General features: G+C 48.7%; 1 long non-coding RNA gene across 1 annotated transcript; it reads right to left on the reverse strand.

Moving 5' to 3' along the window:
* Positions 1–19,830: 19,830 nt before the first annotated feature.
* Positions 19,831–22,747, reverse strand: LOC121274765. Its single transcript, XR_005942295.1, has 2 exons — positions 22,574–22,747; positions 19,831–20,119 (listed from the first exon to the last, which is right to left on the reverse strand). It is a non-coding gene; the product is annotated as an uncharacterized LOC121274765 (long non-coding RNA).
* Positions 22,748–23,884: the final 1,137 nt, after the last annotated feature.

Here is a 23,884-nt window from a genome sequence, read left to right on the forward strand (position 1 = left end):
TTAACACTCCACCCTGCTCTCTTGCCCACATGTCTGTCCTTGGCTTGCTGCATTTTTCCAGTGAAGCCCAACGCAAACTGGAGGAACAACACCTCATCTTCCGACTAGGCACTTGACAGCCTTCCGGACTGAATATTGAATTCAACAACTTTAGGTCGTGAGCTCCCTCCCCCATCCCCACCCCCTTTCTGTTTCCCCCTTCCTTTTTTTTTCCAATAAATTATAAAGATTTTCCTTTTCCCACCTATTTCCATTATAAAAAAAAAATAAACTTCCGCTAGAGCTATACCTTGAGTGCCCTACCATCCATTCTTAATTAGCACATTCGTTTAGATAATATCACCAACTTTAACTTTAACACCTATGTGTTCTATTGTACTATTGTCATTGACATCTTTTGATGATCTGCTTCTATCACTGCTTGTTTGTCCCTACAACCACACACCCCCCCCTCCACCTCTCTCTCTCTCTATCTCTCCGACCCCCACACACACATCTTAAACCAGCTTATATTTCAACTCTTTCTTGGACTCGAACTCAAGTTCTGTCGAAGGGTCATGAGGACTCGAAACGTCAACTCTTTTCTTCTCCGCTGATGCTGCCAGACCTGCTGAGTTTTTCCAGGTAATTCTGTTTTTGTTTTGGATTTCCAGCATCCGCAGTTTTTTTGTTAATATTTTCTCTGTGTCCACTCTATTAAACCCTTTCTTCATTTTACACTTCTAATCAGCACACCCCTCAACCTTCCATTTTCAAGAGATGAAGTCACAGCCTGTCTATCCGTTGCTGATATTGATACCCACGTATATCTGACATGACCGATCTACACTGTCTCTGCACCCTTGGCAGTGACTCTGTACCCTTGGCTCTATAATACCTGAACTGAACTGTATCCAGTATTCAGTATGTGCTCTGGCTAAGGTTTGATGCGGATTTATCGTCAATGATCTACTTTAGCAATCCTCCTCAGTATTGACCACACCCCGTCTCAAGCTGGTTTCATCTGTAATTATAGAAATTGTGATTTGATTACAAAATTCAACTCCTGAGTGCATTTTGAAGAGCACTGATCCCAGAACTGAACCTTGTGGAACACCACTTCCCACCTTCTGTCACCCTGAATAACCATCCTTTATTCCCACTGTCTGCTGTCTGTCCTGAATACAGCCAGTAATCCTTTCGGCCACTTGTCCCTTGATGCCACATTTTCTGACCTTATTCATGAGTCTGTTTTGCTCTCCTGTTTACCTGACAGTAAATATCTGTTTCTCTTGGAGCAGTTCAATCGGTGACAGACCCACATCAATAATTTTCACTGTATACATTTACACTGACACAAGCAACAACAATAATCCACCCATCGTTCAAAAGGTTACATCCGTAAAAACAAAAGAGAGAGAGAGAGCTACATGAAACGGAGAGACCCGTCACCCTAAACAATCATTCACAACCAAACCAGTTTGTTTCATACCAGTTATTGAACCAAATTCAGCACAGGTATCCTCTAAACAGTTACTCCCGGTAATACATGGTCACTTGGTATCCCCTCCCCAGCTCTTCACTCCACGGGTTAGTGACCCACAGCCTCTGCAGTTTTGCACGAACACATATTCCCAGTCACCCATCGGCAATGTGGCTGGGTGCTCCACTTCAGCTAGTGACCCACACTCAGCGCAATTGTACACTTACAGATAATAGAACGTTAGGTTCCACTGGAGAATATAACTTGATATTACCGACTCTATGCAAATTATAAGCAGAACTTGATCTTCAGTTGGGGCAATATAATGAATCGGTGGAGATAATTCAGGGTATTTGACTGGAGAAAATGCTCCCACTGCCCATATGGATCCACCATATATGTCATGTTATGAGTAGCAGAATAAAATCACAGATCAGCTCACAGACATCCTCACAGACATTCACTGTTTATATTCACTTACCGGGTACACCAATGATTGCCAAGATCAGGTAATATATTTTTTTGAAGCTGTTGAACTTTTCAATCATATTCTCACTGAAGTGATTTGTCCCTTTGTCTTGTGACAATCTCTCTATATTAAACTGTGGGGCGAGACATTCGCACAGCCTTTAATTAATACTCTGTGGGAACACGTCCGGGAATTTGAAGTTGCAGCTTATTTATTTTAAACCTGAACAAACAGGCTTCGAAATGAGTTAATTCCCTCCTGTACAGTCGATATTTAGTGTTGAGTTTCCACTGGACAATTCTGATCACATCGTTAGCTAACAAGTTTCACTCCAGCATTGACCCTGTTCACTCAAAAATAGGAACCATCAGTCCAAAAACAAGGTCTAAAACTGTCTCCTAAATGCTGGTCCCAATGCTGTGGTTATTCAATCATTGAATTGCAATTAGTCAAGTCTCTCTCTCTCTTCCTCTCTCTCTCCCTCTCTCTCCCCTTGTCTCACTCTCCTTGTCTCTCTCTCTCAATACCTCCATCCCTCTCTGTGTCTCTCTCTCTCTCATTGTCTCAATCTCTGCCTCCCTCTTCTTGTCTCTCACCCCTCTCCCTCTCTCCCCTTGTCTCACTCTCCTTGTCTCTCTCTCTCAATACCTCCATCCCTCTCTCTCTCTCTCTCTCTCCCCTTGTCTCACGCTCCTTGTCTCTCTCTCTCTCAATACCTCCATCCCACTCTCTGACTCTCTCTCATTGTCTCAATCTCTGCCTCCCTCTTCTTGTCTCTCACTCCTCTCTCTCTCTCTCTCTCTCTCACTCTCTCTTTCTCTTTCCCTCTCATTGCCTCACTCTCTCTCTCACTCTCCTTATATCTTGGTCCTTCTCTCTCTCTCTCTCTCTCTCACTCACTCTCCCACACCTTCTCTCTTGTCTCTCTCTCTCTTGCCTTTCTTGTCTCACTTTCTCTCTCTCGCTTCTTCTCTCTGCCTCTGTGTATCTCACTCTCTCATTCTCTCAGGGACGTGACTGCCTTCTTTAACTGCCATTATCCAATCAAAGGGTAGAATGCCTAACTGAGGAACAGAGATTTATACATTCGAACATTGAATCATTCAGTTAGACCTGGAAAGAAATTAGGGCAGATAGAGGGATTAAAAATGGAGATAATAAATGAATCAAATTAAGAATAAATAAAAATAAGGGGGTAAAAAACAGAATATAGAGAAAGGGATTAAAATGTGGTGAGGAAAGAGGAGAGAGCTCAGCTCTGAAGTTGTTGAATTCAATATTCAGTCCGGAAGGCTGTAAGGAGCGAAGTCGGAAGATGAGGTGCTGTTCCTCCAGTTTGCGTTGAGCTTCACTGGAACAATGCAGCAAGCCAAGTGCAGACATGTGGGCATGAGAGCAGGATGGGGTGTCGAAATGGCAAGTGACAGGGAGGTCTGGGTCATGCTTGCGGACAGACGCAATGTGCTCTGCAAAGCAGTCACCCAATTCTCCTTTGGTCTCCCAATCATAGAGGAGACCGAATTTGGAGCAGTGAATGCATTGGAGTCCTCAATATTGATTCATGACATCAGGTCAAACATGGGCAAGAAAATGGCTCCTCCTGATTCTCGTCTACTGCCCTCCCTCAGCCGATGATCCAGCACAAGTGCTCTTGGAGTAAAGGGCTGTTTGTCAGACTGGAGCATGTAGACAGTGCTGTTCCCCCAATTACTGACATCAGGAATAGGGAGAGGCATTATGGGCTACATGACACAATTTTAAAGATCGTTCAGAGACACAGCGATATGGGGTGTTCCGAAATTTTATCTTTGACATTTGGCAGGGCAGGATGAGAGAGCAGTTATTGAAGCGTGGTGGGTATTGGGCTCCATTTCTTCAAATTTATTTAATGATGGACCCAGATTGCCCCTTGAGAAGGTGGTGGTGAGCCGCTGCAGTCCCTGTGGTGTAGGTACATCCACAGCGCTGTTAGGGAGGGAGTTCCAGGATTTTGACCCAGCGACAGTGAAGGAACGGCCGATATATTTCCAAATCAGGATGGTGAGTGCCTCACAGGGGAACTTCCAGGTGGTGGTGTTCCCATGTGTCTGCTGCCCTTGTCCTTCTAGATGGTAGAGGAGTTGGATTTGGGCAGCGCTATCGAAGGAGCCTTGGTGAGTCACTGCAGTGCATCTTGTAGATGGTACACACACTGCAGCTACTGTGCGTCGGTGGTGGAGGGAGTGAATGTTTGTGGATGGGGTGCTGATCAAGCGGGGCTGCTTTGTCCTGGATGATGTCGAGCTTCTTCAGTGTCGTGGGAGCTGCACTCATCCAGGCAAGTGGAGAGTATTCCAACAAAATCCTGACTTGTGCCTTGTAGATCATGGACATGCTTTGGGGAGTCAGCAGGTGAGTTACTCTCCACAGGATTCCCAGCCTTTTACCTGCTCTTGTAACCACAGTGTTTATATGGCTGGTCCAGTTCAGTTTCCGGTCAATGGTAACCCCCAGGATGAAGTTAGTGGGGGATTCAGTGATGGTAATGGCATTGAATGTCAAGGGACGATGGTTAGATTCTCCCTTGTTGCAGATGGTCATTGCCTGACACTCAAAAATACAGGTACTGGGGACAAAATCAGGGGAAGATATTCTGAACAATGATTAATCCCGGCTAATGCCGCAGTTAGATTAATCCATCCAGCTCTGATCACCAGCCCATTGCCTGTCACTTGTGTGGCGTGAATGTTTTTGCTTTGGTGAGTCAGGAGATGAGTTACCCAGGTGGTTAACTATTTCTAATTTGAGGCCGCTGTCGCTTTGTTAAATATTTGCCCCTGAAGCGGAACTGCCCTTTCCCCTGTCACCATGCTGTCTGACTCCGGTTAGGAATGAGCTGTCCCTGGATATGACCCAGCAGCTCACTGCCTGTCTGTGGGGACATTACACAAACTCTCAACTATTGAATGTCCACATATCATCAGATTAATCCATCCAATGCTGTGAAATACTGTGGGGAGATGCTCCATGAGCAGCGTGTGTATACACAGACAAATATACACGCACACAACCTGTGACCATGGTAATGGATTTGAAGAGGATGTGGGAATATTGTGGGAAAAGGGAACATTCATTGCCCATCCCTAATTGCCCCTTGAGAAGGTGGTGGGTGAGCCGCCTTCTTGAGCCGCTGTAGTCCCGTGTGGTGTAGGTACACCCACAGCGCTGTTAGGGAGGGAGTTCCAGGATTGGAGCCAGCGACAGTGCAGTAACAGTGATATAGTTCCAGTCAGGATGGGGTGTGTCTTGGAGGGGAACATTCAATGATTCTCCTCCCATGTGCCCGCTGCCCTTGTCCTTCCAGGGGGTGGGGATCATGGGTTTGGAAAGCGCTGTTGAAGGAGACTCGGTGTGTTGGTGCAGCGCATCTTGGAGAGGGTATACACTGAGGCCATTGTGTGCCAAATGGAGACTCCCACCCCATTCTTTGAGCCGATGCCATGAGGCTTTGCGGGATGTGGAGTGAGTGTCGAGTGCTCCCTGGGCTGCTCCCTCCTGACTCTGGAGAGCCTGTCCTGCCTCTGGGGATGATTATTCCCAGGGACGGTGATGGCGAAGTCTGGCCCATTGGCCTCTGGGGATGATTGGGTGAGTGTGACTATGTCAGGCAGTTGAGTGACCAGCCTGTGGGGACAGCTCTCCCAATGTTGGTGTTCCCTTCAACATTCAAGCGCTGATCAGACACAATTTTCACACGGCAGCATGTGTGCCCTCCTGGCACCCACTTCCACTGAATGCGGGCAGTGGACAGGTTGGCACAAAGCGGCACAGGGTTAAATGTCTGCCCTACCCAGGGGCCCAGTCTCTCGGATGGGGCACCGGAGGTTCTGAAGGAGGAGCTGCAGAGGAGGAGCGATGCCCTGCAGAGGGGGAGCTGACTGACTCCAGCTCACCTTCCTGCCCCTCTCCTCCTCCAACAGCTGGCACTGCCCCCCCCCCGCCCTCACACCCTCCTCCCGTTCACCCTCCTGACCGGGCAGAGCTCCCAGCACGATGACAACCAACAAGAACTCTCATCATCCCGCTCAATCCGGGAAGGTGCCCAACCTGGTCGAGCGGCCCGGCACTGACCCTGTTCAGGTGATGCCCGTTTGGGACACTGGATTCGGACCCTGTGCCTAAAAACCACGTCTCACACTCAACCCGGTCAAAGCTGGATTCACTGCTCAGGATCTGGCCTGGGCCACACTGGTGGATGGTCAGCTCCTGAAATGTTCTTCCTGAGTTCCCGTGAGCAACAGGCTCCAACTCATGGGTTCACCCAGGCACTGACTGGTGCTCACCAGCCCATGTCCTGACCCCATAAACCTGCCTTTGTCCCCTTCCCCTCAAAACATTGGCCGAGCAAAAATCTCTCCATCTCAGCTTTAAAGTGAGCAACTTACCTACACTAATGGGCGTTTGTGGAAGAGAGTTCCAAGCCTCTGACACCCTTTGTGTGTCTGTGTGTCCCTTTGCGAGACTCACCAAGCAGCGGGAATATCTTCTACATATCCACCTTCGCTCTATTCTACACGAATATTTAAGATTCTTGACCAATGGGAACAGAGCCTCTGCCTTCCCTACAACAATCTAACCTTAGCTTGTGCCCTATATTTTCATTCTTCTCCAAGTGCAGAGTGTTCCTGACTGTCCTGCAATGAATTCTCCATCACATGCTCCCTATCCTTACAAATAGAGTCCTCAGGCTATTCTTCTAGCCAATCAGCATTCACTTTCTGGTTCCTGCTTAATGCTGATGCTGGACTCATTGGAGCCCAAATGCAAAATGTGGCCAAATGCAATCTCAGTTCGTACCTCCTCTTTTTAATCTCCTTAAAGCTACTTGAAAGCAGTTTGATTGTTAAAGAGATGTCAAGTCAAAGACACCTTAACTACATTCCAATAATACATACATGTCAAGGAATGTCATGACTAACACTACGTACAGTAGAATTGCTTTTGGAAGCAACAATAATTACACCAACGGATCAATGAGGTGATTCCTTAGATGGTTAGAACATCATTTTCTTTTTGATATGCCTGGCTCTGCTCTTGACACTCTCTCCTGCATTCTTCAGGGAATCAGGCTTGTTCCCTTGTCTTGAAGGTTATGGAAGTGTCAGGAATATCCAGGCCATGACCTTGCAGGTTGTGTTTGAATTTAATTCTGCTGTTGATGATGACCCATAGCGCATGGTGGGTGTTGAACTTTGAGCTGTGTGACCTGTTCTGAATCGATCCCATTGAAAGCAATGAGTGCCACACAACACAATGGAGAGTGTCCTCAGTGTGAGGACAGGAGCCAATCGTCACAAGGACTGTGCGGTGCTCATTCCTACCAACACCGTCAGGGCCAGATGTATCTGCAGCAGGTAGATTGGTGAGGATGGGGTCGAGTAGAATCTTCCCTCTTGTTGCTTCACCTGCCTCAGGCCTATTCTGCCTTTCAGGGCTCGGACACCTGGGTCTGTAACGGTGACCCTGAGACACTCTTGGTGATGGACATGCAGGTCCCACAGCAGAGAACATTATGTGTCCTCGATACGCTCAGTGCTTCCTCCATGTGGTGTTTAACATGGAGGGGGAGAGATTGATCAGATTCGGGAGAGCGGTAGGTGGGAGTCAGCAGGAGGTTTCCATTCCCCTGTTTGCCCTCATGTCTTGTGACATCAGAGAGACTGTGGTCTTGTTGAGGACTCCCAGGACAAGCCTCTGCCGACTGTATGTCACTGCTCTGTCACCTCTGGTGGGGACAGTCCTGTCAGAGGGACACAGGGTACCCAGGGAATGGGGGGCACGCGATTAGCTCATTGTCTTTACGTTATGTTTCTGTGAGTGTGTCTACATTGGAGTTATAAGATGTCAATGTGACCCTGCCATTGTCTGACCTCCCCTCCCTCCCTGTCAATATGGAGACACACCGATCCGAGTGAGAAATGAGACGCGGACAAGAGGCGGTGAACAATGCAGCCAGTTTTATTCACATGATTCAGAAAGCAGTGGGCCAGGGGTCATTGGATCCACACAATGTGTCAGAAGCAGAATTACAGGAATTACAGATAGCTTCAATCAGAGCCTCTGGCGGCTCTCACAGGGGGACATTTCCCCTTTTTGTTGCTCAGTAAGACTTGCAGCACCTAAAAAGGAAGCATTTCTCCTTCGTATCAGCCTCAAATTCCTTGCACACGCCTAATCTACAGGTGCTTCCAGTCTTCCAACATCCCATGCCTCATCCTAGGAAAGAGAAAGGAAGACTTCATTGATGCCAACATTCATGGCCCTCGAGGGCCCAAGTTTAGTCTAACTGATGTACATTCAGAGCTAACCTGTAGAGAGTGCATCCGGACTGATCTAACTAAGGGATACGGAGACACGAACTGTGCAGAGTGAGCCTAGTGTTGTCTAACCGAGGGATACGGAGAATGGAACTGTGCACAGTGATCCAAGTGTGGTCATACGAAGGATAATGAAGATCAGAATGGTGCACAGTGCTCCGAGTGTTGTCTAAGCAAGGTATAAACAGACCAGAACTGCTCTCAATCAGAATGCTACAATGTATTTTACACAACTGAATACCAGCACAGTCCTGATGGGCTGAATGGTCTCCTGTTGCCCATCTCAGTGTTTCTATAAATTGAGCACTGAGAGATGTACTCACTTCCCAATGTAGACGTTGCACTCACTCCTCCATCGGCAGTGATGGGCTGCACCAGCACCAGGAACCCAAGCAGCAAAAGCAGTGCTTTCCTCATTCTCCGCTGATCTCCTCCCAGTCACAATGAGATAGCAGGAGCACAGACGCTCTTTATATGTACACACAGAGCATTCTGTAGTTAATAATCACACACACGCAGAGCGGGTAGACTCTAACTTGGACACGTTGAAGGGAACGTTCACTAACTGAGTCCAACATTAACTGGAATCAAGTAGGTTTCTTTATTAATAAGAAGAGGGACAGATCTGAATAATGATTGAGCTGACAAAGGTTCATAGGAATTGTTAGTTGTGTTTTTAATCAGAATCATATAACAGAGACAGAGGCCATTTGACACATGGTGCCTATGCTAGCACCTTGATCATGTTATCTCATTATTCCCAGTTTCCTCTGTGCTTTGTCCTTAGCTATGCAACATTTTCCCACTCAATTATTCATCCAATTCCTCTTCTGAAGTTTACTGTTCTATCTTCTCTGAATGTCCCTTCAGGCAGCGAGTTCCATTTCACAAAAACACCTTTAATAAATGGAAATTCTCATCGTCCTCCATCTAGTTGATTTGTCAATGAAATAAAATCTGTTTCTACTGGTTCCCTAATCTCCCATCCTCGGAAATCTCCGACGATCTCTATTGGGAGAAGAGTTGGGGAGCTGTACCTTGTGTCCTGGGGCCAATGTTTATCCATCGGCCAACACCACGATCACATATTATCCAGTCAGTATTGCATTGCTGCTGGAATCTTACTGTGCACAAATTGGCTGTCACATATTGTGGATTAAAACAGTGACTGTCCTTCAATGTGACGTAATTGACTGTGATGAATGTTGCATTGCTCTGGTGAAGGGTTCCATGTAAACCCAAATCTTCATTTTACTATTTCTCTCTTTATCTGCTTTTCCTTTTCTCTCTCCTTTTCTCTCACTTTGTCCCTTTGACTGTCTGTCTGTCTGGCTGTCTCTCTGACAGTTTGTCTGTCTATCAATCTATCTGCTTCTCTGTCTGACTGTATGCCTGTCTTTCTGCCTGTCTGTCTGTCTGGCTGTCCATCTCTATCTTTCTGTTTGTCTGTCTGTTTTTCTGTTCATCTGTTTGTCTGTGTGTCTGTCTCTCTCTCTCTATCTCTCTCTCTGTTTTTCTGCCTGTCTGTCTGTCTATCTGCCTGTCTGCCTCTCAGTCAGAATGCTACAATATATTTTACACAACTGAAGGAGGGGTGGAGGCTGTATGTCTGGGTGAGCTCAGTCACACCAGAGAAGGACCATGGTCTCACTGAGCACAGTGAGTGATATACACTGACCCTACAAAGGATAGATTTCATGATGCTGAACACTTCAAGATGTACAAAGTGCTCCGAGTGTCGTCTAATAAGGGTTATGGAGAACAGAACTGTCTACAGTGTTCCCAGTGTGGCCAGGCCAAGGGATATTGAGGCCAGAACTGTGCACAGTGCTCTAAGTGTGGTCGAAACGATGGATATGGCCACCAGAACTGTGCACAGTGCTCTATGTGTGGTCTAAACGATGAATATGGAGCCCATAATTGTGCACAGTGCTGCTGTTGTAGCCAGGCCAAGTGAAATGGAGAACATTTCTATGCCCAGTGCTTCAAGTGTGGTGTAGCTGAGGGTTCTGGAGCCCATAACTGTGCACAAGGCTCCAAGTTTGTCCGAAAACAGGGATGTGGAGGCCTAAACTGTGCACAGTGCTAAGCGCGTCATCAGCTGAGGGATATGGAGGAGAAAACTGTGCACAGTGCTCCGAGTATTGTCAACCGAGGGACATGGAGGACAAACCTGGGCACAGTGCTCCGAGTGTGGTCTAACTGAGGTATTTGGAACCAGAACAGTGCAGAGCGCTCCAAGTGCGGCCAGGCCAAGGGATATTAAGTGCAGAATTGTGCACAGTGTTCCACGTGTGGTCAGGCCAAGAGTTATAGAGACCAGAACTGAACACAGTGCTCCAAGTGTGGCCAAACAAGGGGATATGGAGACCAGGACTGCGCAAGATGATTCAACTGCCGTCAAATGAGGGATATGGAGACCAGGACAGTGCACAGTGCTCCGAGTGTGGTCTATCCTTTGTAGGGCCAGTGTATCACTCACTTCTCCCAATGAGACCATGATCCTTCTCTGGTGTGACTGAGCTCACAAAGCGGTACAGCCTCTACCCTCCCCTTCTAGAAAACCTAGATCCTCTCCCACCAGACCCCTCACATCTTAATTGCCGCCTCACTTGGTACGTCTGACACTGTAAATTCTGCTCTCGATTACTTCATTCCCACAACTCCATATCCATTCCCTCTTCCCAGTGGTCCTGTCTTCGTTTATTACTCGCTGCCGTCTATCTGCATGGACTGGATGGGCCGAATGGCTTCCTGAGCCGTGATGACTCTATGAACCTCCCTTTAATGGATCTTCAATTGTCTCCCAGTGATGGGCATTAGCTGGAGACTAAACTACTCTCCTGTATCCAGGAGTGGGATGAAAGGTTGGAGATGTCTGGAATGCAATGTGTGGATAAAGAGTTCCATGTCGGACATCAGAGTTGAAGCACAAATCAGTCACTTTGAGCAGTTTACCGGCCTGTTAAATATTTCCCTGGAACACGGAACTGAGCGGACACCAGGTGCCATCCTGTCTGACAGCCTTGAACAAGGTGTGAGGATCTGACAGGAATGAATCAGCACAGGATAGGGTCCAGCAGCTCACTGCCCGTCTGTGTGGACAATACACAGGCTTTAATCTTCTAAATACCCTCAGCAGCCCCTCCAGGGCTCTCACATCCCCCCTCATGTGTGGTGATCAGAGCTGGATGTATTAATCTAGCTGCGGCCTAACCAGGGCTTTATAATTGTTCAGAGTATCTTCCCCTGATTTTGTCCCCAATACCTGTATTTTTGAGTGTCAGGTAATGACCATCTGCAACAAGGGAGAATCTAACCATCGCCCCTTGACATTCAATGCCATTACCATCACTGAATCCCCCACTAACTTCATCCTGGGGGTTACCATTGACCAGAAACTGAACTGGACCAGCCATATAAATACTGTAGCTACAAGAGCAGGTCAGAGGCTGGGAATCCTGTGGAGAGTAACTCACCTCCTGACTCCCCAAAGCCTGTCCACCATCGACACGGCACCAGTCAGGACTATGATGGAATACTCCCCACTTGCCTGCCGAGCACTGAGCCACTTGTGGTGTGTCAAACCCTCGTTTCTGCAGCACTGTCCCCATTGACAGGTTCCCCCGTTAATTCTGTCTCATGCAGAGACAACACCTGAAATGCAGAAAGGAATCCGCTGTCGATGCCACCAGTAAGGACCCTCAGCTCTCGCTCAAACATTTATTATGTATCACCCTAAATGTTAAAGGACCTGATTCACTTCCAAATCCTGATACTGCACTATCATCACTTTGGTCTGTGAGGCCTAGACAAAGGACATGGAGAACAGAGTGGCCTAACCAAGCGAAATGGTGACCAGAACTGTGCACAGTGCTCCAAGTGCCATGAAGTGAGGGAAATGGAGTCCAAAACTGGGCAATGTGCTCCGGGTATGGTGATCCGATGGAAATGGAGGCGAAAACTATTCACTGCGCTCCGAGGGATTTGGAGAACAGAACAGTGCACAGTGCTCCAAATGTGGCCAGGCCGAGGGAGATGGAGAGCAGAACTGTGCCCAGTGCAGCAAGTGTGATCTAACTGTGGGATATGAAGACCAGAACAGTGCACAGTGCCCAGATGTAGTCCAACCAAGGGTTTGGAGACCAGAATTGTGAACAGTGCCCAAGTGTGGTCAACTGAGGGATATAAAGGTCAAAACTGCGCAGTGCTCTGAGTGTGGACAACCGAGGGATATGGAGGACAAAACTGTGTCCAGTGCTGCAGATGTGGTCCAAACCAGGGATATGGAGAGCAGAACTGTCCACAGTGCTCCAGGTGTGTCAGGCCAAGGGATAAAGAGGCCTGAACAGTGCACAGTGCTCTAAGTGTGGTCTAACCGAGCGATACAGAGACAAGAACAGTGCACAGTGCTCCATGTGTGGCCTATCCTTTGTAGGGACAGTGTATCACTCAGTGCTTCCAATGAGACCCTGATCCTTCTCTTGTGTGACTGAGCTCACCCAGAGATAAAGTCTCCACCCCTCATTCCAAAATCCCTATCTCCTCTCCCACCCGCCCCCTCACATCTTATTTCTCTCCCCACTCAGTTCTTCCAACCCTGGAAAATCTGCTCTCTACTACCTCATTCCCACAACCCTCTATCTATTCTCTCTTCCGCAGTATGCTCACTGCATTGATCCCTCACTGCTGTCTATCAGCATGGACTAGATGGGCTGAATGGATTCCTGAGATGGCAGATTCTCTTCCCTAAGGGACATGAGTCAACCAGGTGGGTCTTCACCACAATCCACTAGTTTCACTCTCACCATCACTGCTATTTGTGTTTTATTTTAAATCTGGGGCTATAATTTCCCCAACCCCACACCCTACAGTGAGTCTGCAGTCAGGGGCCCGGACAATCCTCCAGTCGGCATTTCCGGGGGCTGTGTTCAGCATCGTGAACTCTATCCTTTGTAGGGTCAGTGTATATCACTCACTGTGCCCAGTGAGACCATGGTCCTTCTCTGGTGTGACTGAGCTCACCCAGATATACAGCCTCTACCCCTCCTTCTAGAGACACTATCATCTCTCCCACCCCCTCCTATCCTCCCACACACCCCCACACCCAACACCCCACATCTCAATTGTCTCCCCACTCGGCACCTCCAGCCCTGCAAGATTCCCTCCCTTTTACCTCATTCCCACAACCCTCTATCCATTCCCTCTTCCCAGGGACCCTGTCCTCATTGATCCCTCACTGCCGTCTATCTGAATTGCCTGGATGGGCCAAATGGCTTCCTGAGCTGTGATGACCCAATGAATCCACTTTAATTGGGTGTTTAATTGTCTCCCACTGATTGGTATTAGCTGGAGACTCAACTACTCTCCGGTATCGCTTGGCCTAAATAGCCAAGTGGTTATGGTACTGGGTTTGTAACCCCAAGATCAAGAGTTCAAATCTCACAATGGCAAACTATGAAACAATGTAACTTCATCTGAAACAGATGGAAACGTGTTTGTACTCGAAAGAGTTACTCTCTGGTATCCAGGATTGGCCAACACATGAGGGAGGATGTGAGAGCCCTGGAGGGGCTGCTGAGGGTATTTAGAAGATTAAAGCCTGTGTATTGTCCACACAGACGGGCAGTGAGCTGCTGGACCCTATCCTGTGCCGATTCATTCCTGTCAGATCCTCACACCTTGTTCAAGGCTGTCAGACAGGATGGCACCTGGTGTCCGCTCAGTTCTGTGTTCCAGGGAAATATTTAACAGGCCAGTAAACTGCTCATAGTGACTGATTTGCGCTTCAACTCTGATGGCTGACATGGAACCCTTTATACACACATTGCATTCCAGACATCTCCAACCTTTCATCCCACTCCTGGATACAGGAGAGTAGTTTAGTCTCCAGCTAATGCCCATCACTGGGAGACAATTAAACACCCAATTAAGGTGGATTCATTGGGTCATCACTGCTCAGGAAGCCATTCAGCCCATCCAGGCAATGCAGATAGACGGCAGTGAGGGATCAATGAGGACAGGGCCCTGGGAAGAGGGAATGGATAGAGGGGTGTGGGAATGAGGTAGTAGAGAGCAGATTTTCCAGGGTTGTAGGAACCGAGTGGGGAGAGAAATAAGATGTGAGGGGGCAGGTGGGAGAGGAGATAGGGATTTTGGAATGAAGGGTGGAGACTTTTTCCCTGGGTGAGCTCAGTCACACAAGAGAAGGATCAGGGTCTCATTAGGAGCAGTGAGTGATACACTGACCCTACAAAGGATAGGCCACACGTGGAGCACTGTGCACAGTTCTTGTCTCTGTATCACTCGGTTGGACCACACTTAGAGCACTGTGCACTGTTCAGGCCTCTATATCCCTTGGCCTGACACACCTGGAGCACTGTGGACAGTTCTGCTCTCCATATCCCTGGTTTGGACCACATCTGCAGCACTGGGCACAGTTTTGACCTCCATATCCCTCGGTTGCCCACAATCAGAGCACTGCGCAGTGTTGACCTTCATATCCCTCGGTTGACCACGCTTGGGCACTGTTCACAATTCTGGTCTCCAAACCCTTGGTTGTACTACATCTGGGCACTGTGCACAGTTCTGGTCTTCATGTCCCTCAGTTAGACCACACTTGCTGCACTGTGGACAGTTTTGGCCTCCATATCCCTTCGCCTGGATACACTTGGAGCATTATACACTGTTATGGCCTCCATATTCCTCGGTTAGACCACACTTGGAGCACTTGACACAGTTATGGTCTCCATATCTCTTGGCCTGGATACACTTGGAGCACTGCGCACAGTTCTGTTCTCCATACCCATCGGGCAGACCACACTTGGAGCACTCTGCACAGTTCTGGTCTCCGTATCCCTCAGTTACAAGGCACTCGGAGCACTGTGCACAGTTTTGACCTCAATATCTCTCTGTTGATGACACTTGGAGCAATATGTACATTTCTGCTCTCCATATCCCTGGGCCTGTCCACACGTGGAGCACTGTGCACAGTTCTGGTCTCTATATCGCTCGGTTAGACCACACTTACAGCACTGTGCACAGTTCTTATCTTCATATCCCACGGCCTAACGGACAAGGAGCACTGTGCACAGTCCTGGCCTCCATATCCCACGTCTAGACCACACTTGAAGCACTGTAGACAGTTCTGGTCTCCATATCCCTCGTTTGGACCACATCTGGAGCACTGTGCACAGACTGGTCTCCCTATTGCTCGGTTAGAGCGTGCTTGGAGCACTGTGCGAACTTCTGGTCTCCATATCCCTCGGTTAGACTGTGTGGAGCACTGTGCACAGTTCTGGTCTCCATATCACTTGGTTAGACTGTGTGGAGCACTGCGCACAGTCTAGTCTCCATATCCCTCGGTTAGAGCTCGCGTGGAGCACTGTGCGCAGTTCTGGTCTCCAAACCCTTGATTGGACCTCGTTTGGGGCTCTGTGCACAGTTCTGCTCTCGATACACCTTGGTCAGGCCGCACTTGAAGCACTGTGCACAATTCTCGTGTCCAATGGGTTAGTACACCCATCGAACGCTGTGAGTAGTCCTGTTCTCCATGTCTTTGTCTAGGCCTCACAGACCAAACTGATGATAGTGCAATATCAGGATGTGGAAGTAAAAGAGGGACTTCAACATTTAGGGTGACACATAATAAATGTTTGAGTGAGAGTCGAGGGTCCTTACTGGTGACATCAACAGCGGATTCCTTTCTGCATTTCAGGTTTTTTTCTCTGCATGTGACAGAATTAAAGGGGGCACCTGTCAATGGGGACAGTGCTGCAGAAACGAGGGTTTGACACACCACAAGTGCTATTGGTTGTATGAATGCTGCGTGGTGAAGCGTATCATAAAAGGAGGAATCACGTTTGGCTCAGCAAGGCCTGTGACTCCAGCACCGTCTAGAGTCTCCACGGACTGTGTAGGGCCCGTGACCCCTGACCCACTGGTTCCTGGATCATGTGAATAAAACTGGCTGCATTGATCAACGCTTCTTCTCCATGTCTCATTTCTCACTCGGATCGGTGTGTCTCCACGTTGACAGGGAGGGAAGGGGGAGGTCAGACAATGGCAGGGCCACATTCAGGTCCTGTAGCTCCAGCATAATCATTTTCACAGAGTCATGTCTCAGAGCCATTGTCCCAGACGTGTCCATCACCATCCCTGGGTATGTCCCTGTCCCACCGGCAGTGACTCAGTGCTCTGCAGGTGGGAGGGAGTTTCCATTGGAGTCCTCAATATTGACTCATGACATCAGGTCAAACATGGGCAAGAAAATGGCTCCTTCTGATTCTCGTCTACTGCCCTCCCTCAGCCGATGATCCAGCACAAGTGCTCTTGGAGTAAAGGGCTGTTTGTCAGATTGGAGCATGTAGACAGTGCTGTTCCCCCAATTACTGACATCAGGAATACGGTGACATTCCAAAACTTGTCGATGAAACAAAATTTGAAGTCATGGCAACCAGTGAGGACGATAGATATCGATGGTTAGGGAGGGAGTTCCAGGATTTAGACCCAGCGACAGTGAGGGAACGGCCAATTTATTTCCAAATCAGGATGTTGAGTGGCTCAGAGGGGAACTTCCAGGTGGTGATGTTCCCATGTGTCTGCTGCCCTTGTCCTTCTAGATGGGAGAGGTCATGAGAATCAGAAGGAGCCACTTTCTTGCCCATGTTTGACCTGATGTCATGAGCCAATATTGAGGAAACTAATGGAAACTCCCTTGTTTCTGCAGCACTGTCCCCATTGACAGGTGCCCCCTTTAATTCTGTCACATGCAGAGACAACACCTGAAATGCAGAAAGGAATCCGCTGTTGATGCCACCAGTAAGGACCCTCGACTCTCTCTCAAACATTTATTATGTGTCACCCTAAATGTTGCAGTTTTTCTTTCACTGCCACATCCTGGTATTGCACTATCATCAGTTTGGTCTGTGAGGCCTAGACAAAGGACACTACTCACAGCATTCGATGGGTGGACTAACCAAGCGTTATGGAGACCAGAACTGTGCATAGTGCTCCAAGTGCTGCCAGGCCAAGGGATACGGAGACCAGAACTGTGTCTAGTGCTCCAAGTGTGTTTTAAATTAGGGATATGGACGCCACAACTGTGCACAGTGCTCCAGATGTGGCCAGGCAGAGGGATTTGGACACCAGGAAAGTGCAGAGTGCTCCATGCATGGCCAAACCAAGGGATATGGAGACCAGAACTGTGCACAGTGCTCCAAGTGTAGCCAGGCCAAGGGATATGGAGAGCAGAACTGTGCACGATGCTCGAAGTGTGGTCGAACCGATGTGTCTGGAGACCAGAACTGTCCACAGTTTACCAATGTGTCCTAACCATGGATTATGCAGACCAGATTTGTACACAGTGCTCCAGCTATAATCCATTCGAGGGTTAAGGAAACCAGAACTGTGCACTGTGCTCCAAGTATAGTCAGGCCACGGGAAATGGAGAGCAGAACTGTCCACAGTGCAGCAAGTGTGGTCTGACCGTGGGAGATGAAGACAAGAACTGTGCACAGTGCGTGGTCTAACAGAGGGACAGGGAGACCAGTACTGTGCACAGTGCTCCAGGTTTGGTCTAAATGATGGATATGACAGCCAGAACTGCCCACAGTGCTTTTAGCACGCTCTAACTGAGGAATAGGGAGACCAGGTCTGTACACAGTGCTCCTGATGTGGTCCAAACGAGGGACATGGAGACCAGAACTGTGCACAGTGCTCCAAGTGTGGTCTAAACTATGGATTTGGAGGCCAGAACTGTGCACAGTGCTGCAATTGTAGCCAAGCCAAGTGAAATGAAGAACATATCTGTGCCCAGTGCTTGAGGTGTGGTGTAGCCGAAGGTTCTGGAACCTATAACTGTGCACAGTGCTCCAAGTTTGTCTGAAAACAGGGATATGGAGGCTAGAACTGTGACAGTGCTAAGAGCGTCATCAACTGAGAGATATAGAGGCCCGAACTGTGCACAGTGCTCCGAGTGTGGTCTAACTGAGGGATTTGGAACCAGAACAGTGTAGAGCGCTCCAAGTGCAGCCAGGCCAAGGGATACACAGTGCAGAATTATGCACAGTGCTCCACATGTGACCAGGCCAAGAGTTATAGAGACCAGAACTGAACACAGAGCACCAAGTGTGGACGAACAAAGGGATATGGAGACCAGGACAGCGCAAGATGCTTCAAGTGTTGCCAAACGAGAGAAATGGAGACCAGAATTGTCCACAGCTCTCCACCTGTGTTCTATCCGGGGGATATGGAGACTAAATCTGTGCGCAGTGTTCCGAATGTGGTCTAACCGAGGGATATGGAGACCAGAACTGTGCACAGTGCTCCAATTATCCCACAACACTCAAGAAACTCGACACCATTCAGGACAAAGCAGTCCCAGTTGATTGGCAACCCATCCACAAACATTCACTCCCTCCACCACTGACGCATAGTAGCTGCAGTGTGTGTACCATCTACAAGATGCACTGCAGCAACTCACCAAGGCTCCTTCGACAGCACTGCCCAAATCCACGTAATCTACCATCTAGAAAGAGAAGGGCTGCAGAAACATGGGAACACCACCACATGGAAGTTCCCCTCTGAGCCACTCACCATTCTGACTTGGAAATATATCGGCTGTTTCTTCACTGTCGCCGGGTCAAAATCCTGGATCACCCTCCCTAACAGCGCTGTGGATGTACCTACACCACAGGGACTGCAGCGGCTCACCACCACCTACTCAAGGGGTAATTTGGGAGGGGCATTAAATGCTGGCCTAGCCAGCGATGCTCACAATCCGTGAATGAATTTTACACAATGGAGCCCAATACCCTCCACGCTTCACTAACTGCTCTCTCATCCTGCCCTGCCAAATGTCAAAGATAACATTTCAGAACACACCATATCCCTCTGTCTCTGAACGCTCTTTAAAATTGTGTCATGTAGCCCATAATGCCTCTCCCTATTCCTTCTGTCAAAATGCATCACCTCATACCCCTCTCTACAAAATTCCATCTGCCACTTTTCTGCCCATTCTGCCCTCCTATCTACGTCCTGTTTCCATCGATATCTATCGTCCTCACTGGTTGCCATGACTTCAAGTATTGTTTCATCGACAAGTTTTGGAATTTCACCGTATTCCTGATGTCAGTAATTGGGGAAACAGCACTGTCTACATGCTCCAATCTGACAAACAGCCCTTTACTCCAAGAGCACTTGTGCTGGATCATCGGCTGAGGGAGGGCAGTAGACGAGAATCAGAAGGAGCCATTTTCTTGCTCATGTTTGACCTGATGTCATGAGTCAATATTGAGGACTCCAATGGAAACTCCCTCCCACCTGCAGAGCACTGAGCCACTGCCGGTGGGACAGGGACATACCCAGGGATGGTGATGGACACGTCTGGGACAATGGCTCTGAGACATGACTCTGTGAAAATGATTATGCTGGAGCTACAGGACCTGAATGTGGCCCTGCCATTGTCTGACCTCCCCCTTCCCTCCCTGTCAATGTGGAGACTCACCGATCCGAGTGAGAAATGAGACACGGACAAGAGGCTGTGACCAACGCAGCCAGTTTTATTCACATGAATGAGAAACCAGTGGGTCAGGGGACATGGGACCTACACAGTCTCTGGAGCCTCAAGGCGGTGCTGGAGTCACGGGCCTTTGAATTGGGGCTGGAAAAATGGCCTTGATTTCCCTTCCCTCCTTTATCCTCTCATGAATCGATACGGCACGCAGCATTTATACCCCCCGAAGCACCTCAAGGGTATCTTAGCCTCTTTCTTGTAGCAGGAACCACTTCGACATCTGCCCCCTCGTATTCTGGCACATCCATAGGAGAATCCTGAAATGCAGAAAGGAATCCTCTGTTGATGTCACCATTATGCACCCTTGACTCTCGTTCAAACATTTATTATGTATCAGCCTAAATGGTGAAGTTCCTCCTTTCACTACCTCATCCCAATATTGAACTATCATCAGTTTGGTCTGTGAGGCCTAGACAAAGGACATGGAGAACAGAACAGCGCACAGGGCTCTATGGGACGCCTAACCAAGGGATATGGAGAGCAGAACTGTACCCAGTGGACCAACTGTGTTCTAACCAAGGGATATGGAGAGCAGACTGTACCCAGTGGACCAACTGTGTTCTAACCAAGGGATATGGAGAGCAGAACTGTACCCAGTGGAACGAAAGTGGTCTAACTGAGGGATGTGGAGTCCAGAACTGTGCATGGTGCTCCAGATGTGGTCTAACCGAGGGATATGGAGACCAGAACTGTGCACAGTGCTCCAAGTGTGGTCTAACCGAGGGATATAGAGACCAGAAGTGTGCATAGTGCTCCAAGTGCGGTCTAACCGAGGGATATAAAGACCAGAACTGTGCACAGTGCTCCAGGTGTAGTCTAACCGAGGGATATAGAGACCAGAACTGTGCACAGTGCACCAAGTGTGGTCTAACCGAGGGATATAGAGACCAGAACTGTGCACAGTGCTCCAAGTGTGGTCTAACCGAGGGATATAGAGACCAGAACTGTGCATAGTGCTCCAAGTGTGGTCTAACTGAGGGATATAGAGTCCAGAACTGTGCACAGTGCTCCAAGTGTGGTCTAACTGAGGGATATAGAGACCAGAACTGTGCACAGTGCTCCAAGTGCGGTCTAACCGAGGGATATAGAGACCAGAACAATGCACAGTGCTCCAAGTGCGGTCTGACCGAGGGATATAGAGACCAGAACTGTGCACAGTGCTCCAAGTGTGGTCTAACCGAGGGATATAGAGTCCAGAACTGTACACAGTGCACCAAGTGTGGTCTAACCGAGGGATATAGAGTCCAGAACTGTACACAGTACTCCAAGTGTGGTCTAACCGATGATTAAGGAGGCAAGAATTGTGCAGAATGCTCCAAGTGTGTTGTGGCCAGGGCATATGGAGACCAGATCTGGGGCCCACGATAATGACACAACTTCTATATTCACTTGAACAGATAGAAAAGGCCCAATTTGCCTCACAGGAGCTAACTAAACAAAATGGAGACTGAGACCCAGCAGCAGATATCAGGGCCTGTTGACCCGAAGAGGTTTGTTGTATAGAGCGTCTTAAAGGAGGGGAGAGAGTTGGAGTGATTTCCACAGGTAATTCCATCGCTTTGGCCCCAGGCAGCTGAAGGCTCGGCTGTCAATGGTGGGTCACTTAAACACTGGGAATACACAGGAGAGCAGAACAGGAGAATCACAGAGATCTGGAAAGGTGTTGGGTCTGGGGGCGATGTCAGAGATATGGAGGGGGTCAGGCTGTGGAGGGGTTTGGAAACACAGGCCAGGGGTCTAGGTTCCCCCCCGCCCCACCCTGCAGGACATTACAGTCCCAGCGGAGTGAACGGAGATTAAAATGTCTCACCACATCCACCAGGGGGAGACACACTGCGGCAGGGCCAGAAAACACTGACCAATGTCCAATTGGAAGGACAGTAGGAGAGATCCCCCTCAACTGTGGTCAACCGAGTGATATGGGGATAGGGAGTGTTGTGGGGCTGGAGGGGGTTACGGGGATAGAGAGAGTTGTGGGTCTGGAGGGGGTTATGGGGATAGAGAGAGTTGTGGGGCAAGAGGGGGTTATGGGGATAGAGAGAGTTGTGGGGCTGGAGGGTGTTATGGGGATAGAGAGAGTTGTGGGGCTGGAGGGGGTTATGGGGATAGAGAGAGTTGTGGGGCTGGAGTGGGTTATGGGGATAGAGAGAGTTGTGGGGCTGGAGGGGGTTATGGGTATAGGGAGGGTTGTGGGGCTGGAGGGGGTTATGGGGATAGAGAGAGTTGTGGGGCTGCAGGGTGTTATGGGTATAGAGAGGGTTGTGGGGCTGGATGGGGTTATGGGGATAGAGTTGTGGCCCCTGGGGGAACTTACAGAGATACAGGGTCTTGTAGTGCCTGGCGGTATATCTCTGATGGGCAGTTATGAAACACCTGCAGGATGTTGTGGAGAGACAGACAGTTGTAGGGGCTGGAGATTTTCACAGGGACAGGGAAGGTTTTGTTTGACGGAGGAGGTTACACTGGTCTGGCCTCTCGAGGGATGTGGAGGGATTTGGATGTAAGAATGAGAAGGACAAGGAGGCTGGTGTAATTCCCACTCCAACATTCTCACTTTGCTTTCCTTGAGCAGTGATTGGAAGGGACAGGGAGTGAGAGAGCTCCACAATCCTGCCCTCTCACCCTGCACCCTAACAACCACACAGAGAATCAAAGAGTTCGAAATGGACATTGTTCCAAACAGCTGCTGAGACAGGGAGGTCGCTACTCACCCATGACCTGGAAATCCTGAGCGATCAGCAGGAGAGCAAGAACCAGGATCAGAGGCTTCATCATCTTGACCAGAGTCCTTCCGTGTCAGGATCAGAGAACTGGAGACTCCAAACGGTGTGTGTGTGTGTGTGTGGAGTCACAGAGAGAGCTTGGGAGAATTTATGATTCCAGAGATGGGGAGTGACTCCTGCCTAGGGAAATATCTTCACTTAATGTGAGAGGTGATTGGCCATTTGGCTCAGGGAGCAAGACAATGGGTGTGGACAACTCTGAGTTTCATCCCGAGTGACATCGACTCATGTTAATCCTGGAAGCAATTCCGTCTGTTGAGACACAGGGATCAGTGGGGGTGACAACAGATCGAGTCCAGGTAAATGCCTGGGATCTCATAAGGAGAAACTCTTCCCTGAGACAGGATGGTCAGGAACATTAAGGACACAGACTGAAGCTGTTTGGTAAAAGAGCAATCGTGGGATGCAAGGAAACATTTCATGACATAGCGAGTTGTGCTGATCTGGATAAACACTTTAAATTAAGACTTTTAACAAGGCAATGGAGCGAGAGAAGGGGAAGTGGGACTAATTAAATACTTTTACAAAAGATCTAACAGAAGCACGATGGGTTTCATGGTGTTTTGTTTTTTTCTGTTATATGTGACACATACTCCAACCCAAAATGTTCAGTCATATGTCTTCTTAAACCCAAACTTTTCATACAGAGCAAAAAGTCCCTTATCCACAGGATATATTTACATAAACACTGTGATCGCTCAGGGGAGATGGAGGAACCTGTTTCCCTGAGACACTAACCATCAGGACATTGTGTGGAAACAAACTGAGAGACAGGAGCTTGGGTTACTGAGGGTAAAGTCACTGAATGTTCCCCACGGGGACAGAACAATCTCGGGGTAAATGGTTGTGTGCAGATAACACCGTGAAATATTCGGTGTCAGTCATGAAGGAGGCTGGGACAGAGAAGCTGGGAGATACAGAGTGAGGGGATTGTGGAACAAAAACAGAATTACCTGGAAAAACTCAGCAGGTCTGGCAGCATCGGCGGAGAAGAAAAGAGTTGACGTTTCGAGTCCTCATGACCCTTCGACAGAACTTGAGTTCGAGTCCAGGAAAGAGCTGAAATATAAGCTGGTTTAAGGTGTGTGTGTGGGGGGCGGAGAGATAGAGAGACAGAGAGGTGGAGGGGGTTGGTGTGAACAAGGCAACAGAGAAATCCGGAAATCTTGTCGCAGAGAGGAACAGAACTTCTTCAAGGAGGTAGGCATTTCTTGAAGAGCAGTGGCAGTCAATTAAACA

This window comes from Carcharodon carcharias (genome assembly GCF_017639515.1).
Source record: "Carcharodon carcharias isolate sCarCar2 chromosome 38 unlocalized genomic scaffold, sCarCar2.pri SUPER_38_unloc_1, whole genome shotgun sequence".
Lineage (NCBI taxonomy): Eukaryota > Metazoa > Chordata > Chondrichthyes > Lamniformes > Lamnidae > Carcharodon > Carcharodon carcharias.